The sequence below is a fragment of the Capra hircus genome, chromosome 10, assembly GCF_001704415.2.
Source record: "Capra hircus breed San Clemente chromosome 10, ASM170441v1, whole genome shotgun sequence".
NCBI classification, from domain to species: Eukaryota; Metazoa; Chordata; class Mammalia; order Artiodactyla; family Bovidae; genus Capra; species Capra hircus.
In genome coordinates this window covers 49368368-49385320 of record NC_030817.1, presented here as the reverse complement: position 1 = coordinate 49385320, position 16953 = coordinate 49368368, and the positions used below count along the sequence as shown (strand labels likewise).

The window sequence follows — 16953 nt, the reverse complement described above, 5'->3', positions numbered from 1 at the left end:
TGATTTTTTTTCCCAACTCATAAAAGGTTTATAAGAATACAAGAGGGAACATACTGAAAAGTTTTTAAATATTTAGTAATCGAATGGCAAGTTTTCAAATTATGCAAGAAAATTAAAGTCATCTTTCTTGTTCAATGTAACAAACCTGCATTAGAATTTTGAAGTAGTTCGTTGCTTAAGAGATCAAAATCCTGTGTTTAGAATTTGCTTCTTTTATGTGGGGATATGGAAAAGAGTGAATATGTTTCTAAATCTACATAAGGCAAACATTTGTTAAAATATCACTTCCTCCAATTTCTCTATCCCAAGCTGACCTATTTAACTGACCACTCCCTAAACTTGTTTTCACTTATTGTGAGAAGCACTTGACCATTGAGATGACTGTTAATTACTAATACTTGAAGAAAGTTTTAGAGACCTGAAGAAAGAAAGATACTTCAAACTTCATTCTTTGCAGTATCCAGAGCAGTGTTTCTCAACATTGGTTACAGGTAGGAACCAAATTGTAAGTAATTATATGTGTCATCTTGACTGGGCTGTGATCCCCAGATATTTGGATAAACATATTTCTGGGTGTGTCTGTGAGGATGTTTCTAGACAAGATTAACATTTTATGGGTAGATTGAGTAAAGTGGGTTGTCCTCCCCAATATGGGTGATCCTCATCCAATCCACCAAAGGCCTGAATAAAACAAAAGGTAGAGATGGAAATCTTTCTCAGCTATCTTTTCTGAATCAGCTAATGTTCCCTGAGCAAATGTAAATCTCTGAATTCTTATCCTCTATTCTCAATCTATATCCAGTATTTCTTCAATATCTTGTATATTATTTTTTAGATGCTTTTAAGAATATAATTTTTTTATTGTAGCACTTTTAAAGTTGTCTTCAATAGGAAGATTGATTAATCTTCTAGTTCCCCAGAAGGGGAAGTTCTACTCACAATTAAATTAGGAATTGGGGTTTTAATGTTTTTACAGTGGCTTGGCTAACTTTAGGATACAGCCTTGAATTCAAAAGGAACTGGAACTAAGCACTCTGAAAAAATATAGGATAACACAAAGGGGACCATATTTTATATTTCTACGAAAAGGAAACTAGAAAAACTTCATTCATGAAATTTTGGGAGGATGCAAAGTAGCTAGTCACTTGCCTAGTTTTATGACTTGGGTGTGCTTCAAATTCTAAGAAATTGAGATCTTAACACCATTCCCACCAGTGGTCTCATTGAGGGGTAGTATAGAGGATTGAATTTATAATACCCCATAGGTGGCTCACTGGTTAAAGAACCCACTTGCCAATGCAGGAGACACATGAGACGTGGTTTTGATTCCTGGGTCGGGAAGATCCCCTGGAGAAGGAAGTGGCAGCCCACACCATTATTCTTGCCTGGGAAGTCCCCTGGACAGAGGAGCCTGGCGGGGGACTGTCCGTATTCCTGCTCCTCTGTGCTCAGTCCTCTCTGATCCTTCACGACCCCAGGGACTGTAGCCCACCAGGCTGCCGGGGTCCAGCCCCGCAGAATCCACGGGAACCTGAAGGAAAAACGGTGTCGGCAGATGATTTGGAGAGAGATAAGGGAAGAATGTTGTAGATAAGAAAACAAGAGAGAAAGAGGCTGATATTCCTTGGTTTACACAGGAAGCTAATAAAGTCTTAGAAGCTCAGGCAGGAAAGTGAATGCAGGGAGCCTCTATGCTCCAAGGGATCAGCCTGAAAAAGAAAGTAAGAGAGAGAAAGAAAAAAAAAAAAGAAAGAAAGACACGGGGTGACTAAGCTTCTTCAAGTGAGGCCCATTTTTTTTTATTTTTTAAAAAGGTCTTTTATACCTTTACTTGTACATAGAGGGAAATGAAAGATGCAAAGTCATACAGAGTCAGCCCAAACATTACATCTGTTTTGTCTTTATCGAAACCAGGATTTTTTCTGCAAACCTTTCCCATAGACAATTTTGTGTACATTATCTTCTGGCCTTGGAGGCCTGTGGACATTTTATGACCCTCTTTTGATAAAGGCTGTTCAACCAGAAAAGTTATTTTCCCTTGAAATGTTTTTTCTTTATATTTCTAATCTATGTCAGCCTCAGAAAGTATTAAACAGGTTACATTTCTCACAGAGCAAAGGTGCAGTGAGTTACAAGAAAGAACCAATTAGCTCAAAAGTCTGATGTGGTTAATTTCAAGGCTACACTTGTTTTTCTTACTTTCCAACTATGTTAACTAATGCACTGCCAGGTGCACAGTGGATAAGAGATACGGTAACTTAGCAACATGCATTGGCCCAATAATGAAATCCTACATCAGCACTACTCTCATAACTTTTAACTCTTTGAAAGGCTCTATGTTTTAGGCTTCTCGTGCCCCTCACAGTTGGGAGACTGTGAATAATCATATATGTAGCTGCAAGAGTCTGGATATACCTGCCAAGCAAGCTAGAATGCTAACAGAGGGGGTTTGATTTGAAATATTCCTCTCATGTCCAGGAGACTTATTAGCTATAGCCCTAAGTTGACTTTCTCTAGAGAAAGGTGGTCGGGGATAGCCCCCTGTTAATGTCAGAGGAGTTGGTGAGAGTCATGAAATAGTAAAACAGACAGATTCTGGTTTGGGGGTAGATGCTCGAGAAAGCCTAGGGAGCCCGTTGAGTCCTGAAGCCTTGCTTAACAGTTCTCTTCCACATGCCCTTGTCATGGGTGGGATCTCCCGGGGTGGCTTCCGGCACCAGGCTCCTCTGTTCATGGGATTTTTCCAGCGAGAATACTGGAGTGGGTTGCCGTTTCCTTTTCCAGGGGATTGTCCCCACCCAGGCATCAAACCCGTGTCTCTGCATTGCAGGTGAACTCTTTAATGTTGAGACACATGGGGGATGCCAAGGCTGCAGTCCATGGGGGTCACCAAAGAGTAGGACATGGCTTAGTGACTAAACAACAACAATATAGTGTAAGGCCTTAATTTAAAATTATCCGTAACTATTACAATTTGGGACACCCAGCAGGGAAGAAAAGAAACTGTAAAATTGCTTCATGGAAACCTTTTCATGTTACCAGACACAATAAACTAGAGAATTAACAGGCTAAGAGCTTGAGGTAACAGAGCAATTTTATAAAGTCTACAAATTTGTTTTAGTGATCACACAGAGGAAAGGAGTAGTAAAAATCACATTCGTGTACAAACCATTGTGGAAAAGAAGCAAATATTTAAAAGAACCAAGTATATCTTTATTAATGAATATAGTCATTATAGTCATAGGAATTTAAAACTCAGAAATTGTTTAAATAGTGAAAAGAGAACTAGTGACCTAGAAAATAAATCTCTGGATATTATGAAAACACAGATTAAAAATATAGAATACACAAAAAAGACAGGTTGTAAGACATGAAGGGTATAATTAGCAGGTCAAACATATCTCAAAACAGCTCCACAAGGAAAGCACACAGATGCATCAATGTTTGAGGAGAAAATGTCTGGAAGTTTTTTAGAATTGAAGTAAACACACACGCACACCTAAAGAAAAGACATGAGTCTTCGAACTGAAGATACACCAAGTTCCCTTTTCTATAGTTCAAATGAAATGCAGAAGTAGAGAATACGAAAGACAGATGGAAAAATTTAGAATATACCAAAAATGAAACCACAGAGAGAAACTGCAAGATGAGGGAGTAGAAGGACATGTACTCATATTCTCCTGTGAGAACTCCAAATAGCAACTAACCACTGAACAACCGCTGACGGGAGAATGTTCAGTTCAGTTCAGTTCAGTCGCTCAGTCGTGTCTGATTCTGTGACCCCATGGACTACAACACGCCAGGCCTCTCTGTTCATCACCTACTCACAGAGTTTACTCAGACTCATGTCTATTGAGTTGGTGATGCCATCCAACCATCTCATCCTCTGTCTTCCCCTTCTCTTCCCACCTTCAATCTTTCCCAACATCAGGGTCTTTTCAAATAAGTCAGCTCTTCGCATCAGGTGGCCAAAGTATTGGAGTTTCAGCTTCAACATCAATCCTTCCAATGAATATTCAGGACTGATTTCCTTTAGGATGGACTGGTTGGATTTCCTTGCAGTCCAAAGGACTCTCAAGAGTCCTTGTTTGTAGTGATGCTTCCTAAGGCCCACTTGACTTCACATTCCAGGATGTCTGGCTCTAGGTGAGTGATCACACCATCGTGATCATCTGGGTCATGAAGATCCCTTTTGTATAGTTCCTCTGTTTATTCTTGCCACCTCTTCTTAATATCTTCTGCTTCTGTTAGGTCCATGAACCAAGGTAAACTGCTGCTGCTAAGTCGCTTCAGTCGAGTCCGACCCTGTGTGACCACATAGATGGCGGCCCACCAGTCTCCCCCTTCCCTGGGATTCTCCAAGCAAGAACACTAGAGTGGGTTGCCATTTTCTTCTCCAATGCACAAAAGTGAAAAGTGAAATTGAAGTCACTCAGTCATGTCTGACTCTCAACAACCCTATGGACTGCAGCCTACCAGGCTCCTCCATCCATGGGATTTTCCAGGCAAGGGTACTGGAGTGGGTTGCCACTTCCTTCTCTTAGGGTAAACTGGACATGGTCAAATAGGAGATGGCAAGAGTGAACATTGACATTTTAGGAATCAGTGAACTAAAATGCACTGGAATGGGAGAATTAATTCAGATGACCATCATATCCACTACTGTGAGCGAAAATCCCTTAGAAGAAATGGTGTCAATGAAACTCAATGAAAGAGTCTGAAATGCATTTTTGGGTGCAATCTCAAGAATGACAGAATGATCTTGGTTTGTTTCCAAGGCAAACCATTCAATATCACAGTAATCCAACTCTATGCCCCAACCACTAATGTCAAAGAAGTTGAAGTTGAAGGGTTCTATGAAGACCCACAAGACCTAGAACTAACACCAAAGGAAAGATGTCCTTTTCATTATAGAGAACTGGAATGAAAAAGTAGGAAGTCAAGAGATACCTGGAATAACAGGCAAGTTTGACCCTGGAGTACAAAATGAAGCAGGGCAAAGGCTAACCGAGTTTTGTCATGAAAACGCCCTGGTCATAACAAACACCGTCTTCCAACAACACAAGAAACAAGTCTACAAATGGACATCACCAGATGGTCAATACCAAAATCATATTGATTATATTCTTTGCAGTCAAAGAGGAGAAGCTCTATATAGTCAGCAAAAACAAAACTGGGAGCAGACTGTGGCTCAGATCATGAACTCACTGCCAAATTCAGACATAAATTGAAGAAAGTAGGGAAAACCGCTAGATTATACAGGTATGACCTAAACCAAATCCCTTACGATTATACAGTGGAAGTGACAAGTAGGTATGAGGGATTAGATCTGATAGAGTGCCAGAAGAACTATGGATGGAGATTTGTAACATTGTACAGGTGGTGATCAAAACCATTCCCAAGAAAAAGAAATGAGAAAAGGCAAAATGGTTGCTTTACAAGGCCTTACAAATAGATGAGAAAAGAAGAGAAGCAACAGTGAAGGAAAAAGGAAAGACATACCCATCTGAATGCAGAGTTTGAAAGAATAGTGAGGAGAGCTAAGAAAGCCTTCCTAAATGATCAATGCAAAGTAGGGGAAAACAATAGAATGGGAAACACTAGAGAGCTCTTCAAGAAAATTAGAGATACCAGGGTACATTTCATGCAAAGATGGACACAATAAAGGTCAGAAATGGTATGGACCTAATAGAAGCAGAAGATATTAAGAAGAAGTAGCAAGAATATATTATCTTATTATTATTATATATTATAATATATCCTAGAGAAGGAAATGACAACCCACTCCAGTACTCTTGCCTGGAAAATTCCATGGACTGAGGAGCCTGGTAGGCTACAGTCCATGGGTTTACAAAGGGTCGGACATGACAGAGCAACCTCACAGAAAGAGCAAGAATACACGGACAAACTAAACAAAAAAATATTTTAATGACCCAGATAAGCATGATGGTGTGTTCACTCACCTAGAGCTGGACATCCTGGAGTTCAAAGTCAAGTGGACCTTAGGAAGCATCACTACAAACAAAACTAGTGGAGGTGATGGAATTCCAGCTGATCAATCTCAAGTCCTTAAAGATGATGCTGTTAAAGTGCTACATTCAATATGCCAGCAAATTTGGAAAACTCAGCAGTGGCCACAGGACTGGAAAAGGTCAGTTTTCATTCCAATCCCAAAGAAGGGCAAAAGAACACTCCAACTACAGCACAATAACACTCATCTCACTGGCTAGCAAAGTAATGCTCAAAATTCTCCAAGCCAGGCTTCAACAGTACATGAACTGAGATCTTCCAGATGTACAAGCTGTATTTGGAAAAGGCAGAGGAACCAGAGATCAAATTGCCAACATCAGGAGGATCATAGATAAAGCAAGAAAATGCCACCAGAAAAGCATCTACTTCTGCTTCATTGATTCCATTAAAGCCTTTAACTGTGTAGATCACAAAAAATGAGGAAAATTCTTCAAGAGATGGGAATACCAGACCACCTTGCCTGCCTCTTTAGAAATCTGTATGCAGGTCAAGAAGCAACAGTTAAAACCAGACTGGGAATAACTGACTGGTTCCAAATTGGAAAAAGAGTACTTAGGCTGTATATTGTCACCTTGCTTATTTAACTTACATGCAGAGTATATCATGTGAAATGCTGGACTGGATGAAGCAAAAGCTGAAATTAAGACTGTAGGGAGAAATATCAGTGACCTCAGATATGCAGATGACACCACCCTTATGGCAGAAAACGAAGAGGAACTAAAGAGCCTCTTGATGAAAGTGAAGGAGTAGAGTGAAAGAGCTGGCTTAAAACTCAACATTAAAAAAACTAAGATCATGGCATCTGGTCCCATCACCTCATGGCAAATAGATGAGGAAACCGTGACAGACTTTAATCTCTTGGGCTCCAAAATCACCTCAGATGGTGACTGCAGCCATGAAATTAAAAGACACTTGATCCTTGGAAGAAAAGCTACGACCAGCCTAGACAGCATATTAAAAAGCAGAGATATTACTTTCCCGACAAATGCCTGAATACAAGACCTTTTAGAACTAACACTCAAAAAAGATATCCTTTTCATTATAGGGGACTGGAATGCAAAAGTAGGAAGTCAAGAAACACCTGGAGTAACAGGCGAATTTGGCCTTGGAATACGGAATGAAGCAGGGCAAAGACTAATAGAGTTTTGCCAAGAAAATGCATTGGTCATAGCAAACACCCTCTTCCAACAACACAAGAGAAGACTCTACACATGGACATCACCAGATGGTCAACACCGAAATCAGATTGATTATATTCTTTGTAGCCAAAGATGGAGAAGCTCTATACAGTCAACAAAAACAAGACCAGGAGCTGACTGTGGCTCAGATCATGAACTCCTTATTACCAAATTCAGACTCAAATTGAAGAAAGTAAGGAAAACCACTAGACCATTCAGGTATGACCTAAATCAAATCCCTTACGACTATACAGTGGAAGTGAGAAATAGATTCAAGGGCCTAGATCTGATAGATAGAGTGCCTGATAAACTATGGAATGAGGTTTGTGACTTTGTATAGGAGACAGGGATCAAGACCATCCCCATGGAAAAGGAATGCAAAAAAGCAAAATGGCTGTCTGAGGAGGCCTTAGAAATAGCTGTGAAAAGAAGAAAAGCAAAAAGCAAAGGAGAAAAGAAAAGATACAAGCATCTGAATGCAGAGTTCCAAAGAATAGCCAGAAGAGATAAGAAAGCCTTCTTCAGTGATCAATGCAGAGAAATAGAGGAAAAGAACAGAATGGGAAAGACTAGAGATCTCTTCAAGAAAATTAGAGATACCAAGGGAACATTTCATGCAAAGATGGGCTCAATAAAGGACAGAAATAGTATGGACCTAAAAGAAGCAGAAGATATAATGAAGAGGTGGCAAGAATACACAGAAAAACTGTACAAAAAAGATCTTCACGACCAATATAATCACGATGGTGTGATCACTCACCTAGAGCCAGACATCCTGGAATGTGAAGTCAAGCGGGCCTTAGAAAGCATCACTACCAACAAAGCCAGTGGAGGTGATGGCATTCCAGTTGAGCTATTTCAAATCCTGAAAGATGATGCTACCAAAGAGTTGCACTCAGTATGCCAGCAACTTTGGAAAACTCAGCAGTGGCCACAGGACTGGAAAAGGTCAGTTTTCATTCCAATTCCAAAGAAAGGCAATGCCAAAGAATACTCAAACTACTGCACAATTGCACTCATCTCACACGCTAGTGAAGTAATGCTCAAAATTCTCCAAGCCAGGCTTCAGCAATATGTGAACCATGAACTCCCTGATGTTCAAGCTGGTTTTAGAAAAGGCAGAGGAACCAGAGATCAGATTGTCAACATCCGTTGGATCATGGAAAAAGCAAAAGAGTTCCAGAAAAGCATCTACTTCTGCTTTATTGACTATGCCAAAGCCTTTGACTGTGTGGATCACAATAAACTGTGAAAAATTCTGAGAGAGATGGGAATACCAGACCACCTGACCTGCCTCTTGAGAAATCTGTATGCAGGTCAGGAAGCAACAGTTAGAACTGGACATGGAACAACAGACTGGTTCCAAATAGGAAAAGGAATACGTCAAGGCTATATATTGTCACCCTGCTTATTTAACTTCTGTGCAGAGTACATCATGAGAAACGCTGGACTGGAAGAAACACAAGCCAGAATCAAGATTGCTGGGAGAAATATCAATAACCTCAGATATGCAGATGATACCACCTTTATGGCAGAAAGTGAAGAGGAACTAAAAAGCCTCTTGATGAAAGTGAAAGAGGAGAGTGAAAAAGTTGGCTTAAAGCTCAACATTCAGAAAAGTAAGATCATGGCATCCGGTCCCATCACTTCATGGGAAATAGATGGGAAACAGGGGAAACAGTGGAAACAGTGGAAACAGTGTCAGACTTTATTTTGGGGGGCTCCAAAATCACTGCAGATGGTGACTGCAGCCATGAAATTAAAAGACGCTTACTCCTTGGAAGGAAAGTTATGACCAACCTGGATAGCATATTCAAAAGCAGAGACATTACATTGCCAACTAATGCCAGGGATCCAGCCCCGGTGGATCCAGGGTAATTCGAAGGGGAGACGGAGAAGGTGTCCTAGGAAAAAACTTAATTTGATTACAGATATATAGAGAGAAACGGATAGTGTAGTAGGAAAATTAGTGGAGAAAAGAGGCTGAATAATTTGGTTTACGTGGAATACCAAACACCACCTACGTAGGCCCCAAGCGTCTTTCCGTTCTCCCGAAGGGGAGGAGACACTGAGGCCTCCCCGGTCCGATCTTAGAAGCCCAGGCAGAATTAGTAGGCTTGTTGAGTACCCATGTACCAGATGGGAATTCAGCCAGAAAAATGGGGAGCAAGAAAGAACACGGGGGATTCAGTCTTTCCAGAAACTGATCTGATTTCTTTATTTTTTAGGTTTGTTTATATACATTTTGTTATACATAGGGATGAATACAGAGTCACACGGGGGTCAGCAGACCTGACCCTTGTCACAATCAGGTGCTTCATATAAAATTATACAAAGGTCTTATGGGTTTTACATCATCTTCTGGGCATGAGGCCTGCTGACATTTTATGGCCCTTTCTGATAACAGTCAGTCAACCAGAAAACTTATTTTTTCCAGGGGTGATCTTTTCTTAAACCAGGCACCACCCTCCAAATAAAGTTGCATTCCTATAGGGTGAGGGTGTAGTGGGTTACAATCAAGAAAGGAATTTACTTAGTCTAAGGTTTAACATGATTAATCTTAAAGGTTAATACTTATTTCTCCTATATGCTAGTTATATTCATTATAAGGGCAAGGAATGTGGAGATTTAGCAGCAAATATTGGCTCAACAAATGAAAACCCTTCACCAGTATTCCCCTTAAGATCTATTTAGTCTTAAGATAATGATAAAGTTACATTTTTACATAGCAAGGACACAGTCATTTATAACAAAGTACAGTGATCTATAACAGAAGAGAAAATTCATTAACTCAAAAAGTCTAGTATTGCTAACATCAAAAACTACTATATTTCCTTTTCTATATTCCAAATACATTAATATATTCCCAGGTACCTAAGGATATGGAGGCCTGGCGGCAATCATTGACTCAACAGTGAGAAAAGCCCTATGCTAATTAAGACTTTCAAAATACTCCTAACTCTCTGTGCTGTTTATGGTTGAGAGGTTGTCACACAAGCTAGTCTGTCAGCAGAGAGGTTTGACCTGAGACACCCTTGTCACACCCAGGGCAGGGAATTAGCAGAATTATTGGCACAATAAATGAAAAACCCTTCACCAATATAATTCCTAATGAACCCACTATACTATACTAATAATTTTCTAACTTTTCAAAAGAATCTGTATATAGAAAGTTTTAAAGCATCTAGTGCCTCTCATGGTTGGGAGGCTGTAAACAATCACATGTGGCCGGACGAACCTGCTCAGGCAGGCTAGAGAAACTTCAGAGGAGTTTGTAAGTTGAAACACTCTTGTCACGCCTAGAAATTTTTACTAACTGGAGCTGCAAGTTAACTCCTTCTCCAAGAGAAATGGTGATGGGGGAGAGCCCCCTGTAAAGTCAGAGGTATAGGTGAGAGCATAAAACAGACTCTGGTTTTGGGGGTCGATGCTTGGGAACAGGGGGTTTGTTGAGGCTTGATCCTGCCTTTGCGTATGCCAAGCCTCCTTTCTCATGACCTTTGCCAAGGGCGGAGTTTCTCACGCTGGCTCCTGGCAGACTAAGGTCTGTCTAGTCAAGGCTGTGGTTTTTCCAGTAGTCATGTATGGATGTGAGAGTTGGACTCTGAAGAAAACTGAGTGCTGAAGAATTGATGCTTTTGAACTGTGGTGTTGGAGAAGAATCTTGAGAGTCCCTTGAACTGCAAGGAGATCCAACCAGTCCATTCTGAAGGAGATCAGCCCTGGGATTTCTTTGGAAGGAATTATGCTAAAGTTGAAGCTCCAGTACTTTGGCCACCTTATGCGAAGAGTTGACTCATTGGAAAAGACTCTGATGCTGGGAGGGATTGGGGGCAGGAGGAGAAGGGGACGACAGAGGATGAGATGTCTGGATGGCATCACTGACTCGATGGACATGAGTCTGAGTGAACTCCTGGAGTTGGTGATGGACAGGGAGGCCTGGCGTGCTGCGATTCATGGGGTCACAAAGAGTCAGACACAACTGAGTGACTTAACTGAACTGATGGTTTTCCAGTAGTTATATATGGATGTGAGATTTGGACCATTAAGAAGGCTGACAGCTGAAGAATTGATGCTGTTGAACTATAGTGTTGGAAAAGACTTTTGAGAGTTGCTTGGACAGCAAGGATATCAAGCCAGTGAATCCTAAAGGAAATCAGTCCTGAATATTCATTCTAAAGACTGATGCTGAAGCTGAAGCTCCAATACTCTGGCCACCTTAGGTGGAAAACTGAGTCACTGGAAAAGACCCTGATGCTGAGAAAGATTGAAGGCAGGAGGAGAAGAGTACGACGGAGGATGAGATGGTTTGATGGCATCACTGACTCAATGGACATCAGTTTGACCAAGCTTTGGGAGTTGGTGATGGACCAGAAAGCCTGTCCATGGGGTCAGGGAAGCCTGTCCATGGGGTCACAAAGAATTAGACACAACCGAGTGATTGAAGTGAACTGAGCTGAACTGAAAAGGAAAAGACAGTCTATTTATAATGGAAAAAAATTCAACTGACTGACTGAAGACTTGTTATATTGTCATAAGATGATAGAATAATAATTTCAACATATTGAGGAAAAGTAACTGTCAGTCTATAACTCTTGCCCAGATAAATTATCTTCAAGAATAAAGAAAAAAGAAAATCCCTTCCAAACAACCAAAGAATAAGTTTATTGCACTCAGATCCTTGAAGAAAATTTTATAAAAGTAAATAGGAAAATGAAACCAGAGTAAAGTGTGGGCTTGTAAGAATAATATGAGCAAAACAATATATAAATTAATAGTTGACTATATAAGAAAGAAAAAGAAGAATCCCTTTTATGGAGCTTGGAAAACAATACAATGAAACTTGAGAAACAACCCAAATTAGCATGGGTAGTAAGGTTGTAATCAGAGTCCTTACATTCTAAGGAGGAAGAAACAGTGACTAATTTTAGATTTTCAGTCAAGTACAATCAGAATCCCTTAAATCCCTAGCGGGGAAATGTGAGTAAAGAAATTTCAATCAATCAAAAAAATAAATAAATAAAAGAAAATAAGCAAAGTCAGAGAGGGAACAAACAAAAAGCCCAGGAACAAGAAAATATAATACAATATGACAGAAATTAAACCAAATATGTGAGTGATCATGATAAGTGAAAATGGATTAAACTGGTCTTTTGAAATACAAAGATTATTAAATAGGATTTCAAAATACAATCTAGCTATCTGTTTTATTCAAAGAACTCAACTACAATATTATGACACAGAAAATGAGGAGGACTTGAGGTCATTGTTGTGATAATGACCCCATTAGTAAGCAGGCTGTGGAGGTCATGGAAAACTCCTAATCTGCTGGAATTGTGGACAAATGGTGATTTTTGTTTACTGACCTTGTGACTAAAAAAGATTTGTTCTTCAGCCTTCCAATTTTAGCATATTCATTTAGAACAGAAGCATTATCAACTCTTTAGTATTTGAAGAAATGATTATGGACAAAGGGTGTCTTTTGGGTTTTCACATACCAATCTGGAAATTGTACCAAGGTTCATTTACTACTTGTACCCTTCTGTAGTCTAATTCAAAATGTGCAAACTCATTCTACTCAAAATGTGCAAACTCATTCTACCTCAGTCCTAATGAACTAGATCTGCAGTGCAATCAGAAAATAATTATTCATTATTTTGAATAATTATTCAGTCATTCCTTGGAGGATGCCATAAAACTACAAAAAGATTTTGTTATGTTAGAGGTTTTAAATAGGGTAGCTAAATATAATACTGTTAAGTTCATTTCACTGATGCCAAAAGATTAAATTTTCTTAGTATCCTATGTAATTATGTTTTTTACTTAGAGTTATTTTCACCTGATATAAATATGACACTCAGTAACAGGTATTAAATAGTATATCTGAAATACTGATACTTAGCATTTGGTTTATTACAACACTAAGCTGAGCAATTACTTATCTTTCTCAGGATGAGATACAGATAAAAGATAGATGCACAGTCATTTCTCAGGACAAGATTCAAACATTATCAACACTTAAAAACATTATTACATGTGACTACAAAGATTAATGGAATAAAATACTGCTGCTGCTAAGTCACTGCAGTCGTGTCCGACTCTGTGCGACCCCACAGACAGAAGCCCACCAGGCTCCACCGTCCCTGGGATTCTCCAGGCAAGAAAACTGGAGTGGGTTGCCATTTCCTTCTCCAATGCAAGAAAGTGCAAAGTGAAAGTGAAGTCGCTTAGTCGTGTCCGACTCTTAGCGACCCCATGGACTGCAGCCCACCAGGCTCCTCCATCCATGGGATTTTCCAGGCAAGAGTACTGGAGTGGGGTGCCATTGCCTTCTCTGGGAATAAAGTACTACCTATAAACAAATTCTAATAGGTAGATGATGAAGGTGGCATTAGTGGAGAAAGGCCAGATTCTTTGAATAAGTCATGTTCAGACAACTTATATGAAGATAATTTCCGCATGAAGCCAAGTTAGATAATAAAAATGACTCCATAAAGTACTAGAAGAAAAAATAGATTACTATATATAATGTTGGAATATCGATGGCCTTTCTTGGTATGATGTAAAACCAAGATTGTATAAAGGAAAAGAATAAGTAAATCTATTTCAAATTAGTAGTATTTCCATGAAACGGTATAAAGTTAAAAACAATGTATTGGCAAAAAACATCTAACAATAAATTAACAAAGTGCCATTAAAAAATCCACATTGAGTTTGTATAACTCAGTAGGAAAAAGATGAATATCGCCAATAGATATATGGGAAATTATATGAGAAGTTCCTTCATGTATAAAAAAATACTAAGAGTGAAAATGGTCATCTAGCAAATACTTTAAAGATGCAAGTTTAAAAAGCAATGGGATACTATTTTATAATGTATAAGCTTAACAAAGATTTTAAACTTTATTTACTATTTCCCCTATTAACTTTCAAACTGTGGTACTAGAGAAGACTCTTGAGAGTCCCTCAGAGAGCAAGGAGATCAAACCAGTCAATTCTAAAGGCAATCTACCCTGAATATTCATTGAGAGGATTGATGTTGAAGTTGAAACTACAATACTTTGGCCACCTGATGAGAAGAGCTGATTCATTGGAAAAGACCCTGATGCTGGAAAGATTAAGGGCAGGAGAAGGGGACGACAGAAGATGAGACGGTTGGATGGTATCACCAACTCAATGGACGTGAATTTGAGCAATCTCTGGCAGATAATGAAGGACAGGGAAGCTTGTCTTGCTGCTGTTCATGGGATCTCAAAGTGTCAGACAAAACTTAGCAACTGAACAACAGCAACCCCTATTAGCAGGATATAGAGGTACAGTTAACCTCATAACATAGGCCTGCAAATTTAAAATAAATGTAACTGCTTAGCAAAAATTGACTATTAAATAATTTTTGTCAGATTTAATGAGGCATAATTTACATACAATAAAATTTATTCTTTTAAATTGCACGATTTGGTGAGCTTTGACAATCACTTATGTTACTATAAAAATTTCCATTTTCATCATTCCCAGAAGTTCCCTCCTTCCTCCTTGAAGTAAAGCCCTTTTTTTCATCCCTACGCCTTTGCAACAATTAATATATTTTCTGGTCCTATGTAGTTTTGCCTTTTGTAAAATACCCTCACCTTTTATATCTCGCTTCTTTCATTTATCATAATGCTTCTGACTGTTGTATGTATCACTTTATTCCTTTTCATTGATGGATACTATTCTGTTGAAAGGATGTGCCACAGTTTGTCCATTTATGATTTGGGCATTTGAAACCAATTTGGTGCATTATGAATAAAATTTCTATGAATATACATGTGCAATTATTACATGGATATATGCTTTCATGTTTCACTGGTAAATATCCAGGAAAGAGGTTACAGGATTATATGGTAGGTATATGTTTTGTTTTATAAGGTACAGCCATACTGTTTTACAGAGCAGTTTTACGTTTTGAGCATTCTAATTACTCCATATCCTCACTAATGCTTGGTATTGTCAGTCTTTTAAATTTAACCATTCTAGGGTGTCTGTACTGTTATTTTTTTGTGATTTTAATTTGCATTTGCATAGTCACATATAGTGAATCTTTTCATGCATTAAAAGAAAACACAACAATAACACCAAATGCAAGCAGCATGAAGAAACTGGATCACTCATACATTGCAGGTGGGAATATAACATGGTACAGTTCAGTTCAGATCAGTTCAGTCGCTCAGTCAGGTCTGACTCTTTGCAATCCCATGGACTGCAGCACAGCAGGTTTCTCTGTCCATCACCGACTCCCAGAGCCTGCTCAAACTCATCTCCATTGAGTCAGAAATGCCATCCAACCATCTCATCCTCTATTGTCCCCTTCTCCTCCCACCTTCACTCTTTCCCAGCATCAGGGTCTTTTCCAATGAGTCAGTTCTTCACATCAGGTGGCCAAAGTATTGGAGTTTCAGCTTCAGCATCAGTCCTTCCAACGAATATTCAGGACTAATTTCCTTTTAGGATTGACTGATTGGGCAAGAATCCCTTCAAAGAAATGGAGTAGCCATCACAGTAAACAAAAGAGTTCGAAATGCAGTACTTGGATGCAATCTCCAAAACGACAGAATGATCTCTGTTTGTTTCCAAGGCAAACCACTCAATATCACAATAATCCAAATCTATGCCCCAACCAGTGACACTGAAGAAGCTGAAGTTGAATGGTTCTATGAAGACCTACAAGACCTAGAACTAACACCAAAGGAAAGATGTCCTTTTCATTAAAGGGGACGGAATGCGAAAGTAGGAAGTCAAGAAATACCTGGAGTAATAGGCAAATTTGGTCCTGGAGTACATAATGAAGCAGGGCAAAGGCTAATAGAGTTTTGCCAAAAGAATGCACTGGTCATAGCAAACACCCTCTTCCAACAACACAAGAGAAGACTCTACACATGGACATCACCAGATGGTCAACACCAAAATCAGATTGATTATATTCTTTGCAGACAAAGATGGAGAAGCTCTATACAGTCAATAAAAACAAGACCAGGAGCTGACTGTGGCTCAGATCATGAACTCCTTGTTGCCAAATTCAGACTTAAATTGAAGAAGTAGGGAAAACCACTAGATGATTCAGGTGTGACCTAAATAAAATCCCTTATGATTATACAGTGGAAGTGAGAAATAGATTTAAGGGCCTAGATCTGATAGATAGAGTGCCAGAAGAACTATGGATGGAGGTTCATGACATTGTACAAGAGGCAGTGGTCAAGACCATTCCCAAGGGAAAGAAATGAGAAAAGGCAAAATAGTTCTCTGAGGAGACCTTACAAATAGCTGAGAAAAGAAGAGAACCGAAAGGCAAAGGAGAAAAGGAAAGATATACCCATCTGAATGGACAGTTTGAAAGAATAGCAAGGAGAGATAAGAAAGCCCTCCTCAGAGATTAATGCAAAGAAACAAAGGAAAACAACAGAATGGGAAAGACTAGAGATCTCTTCAAGAAAATTAGAGGTACCAAGGGAACATTTCGTGCACAGGTGGGCACAATAAAGGACAGAAATAGTATGGACCTAACAGAAGCAGAAGATATTAAGAAGAGGTGGCAAGGATACACAGAAGAACTATACAAAAAAGATCTTCACGACTCAGATAACCACAATGGTGTGATCACTCACCTGGAGCCAGACATCCTGGAAGGTGAAGTCAAGTGGGCCTTAGGAAGCATCACTACCGACAAAGTTAGTGGAGGTGATGGAATTCCAGTTGAGCTACTTCAAAT

The 16953-nt window shown here is 39.3% G+C and overlaps 1 long non-coding RNA gene across 1 annotated transcript in view; it reads left to right on the top strand.

The window, feature by feature from the left end:
- Positions 398–16953, top strand: part of LOC108636906 — a 45803-nt gene continuing 29247 nt past the window's right edge. The window contains exon 1 of the long non-coding RNA XR_001918626.1: positions 398–491. This is a non-coding gene — a long non-coding RNA (uncharacterized LOC108636906). The remainder of the gene's footprint in view (positions 492–16953) is intronic.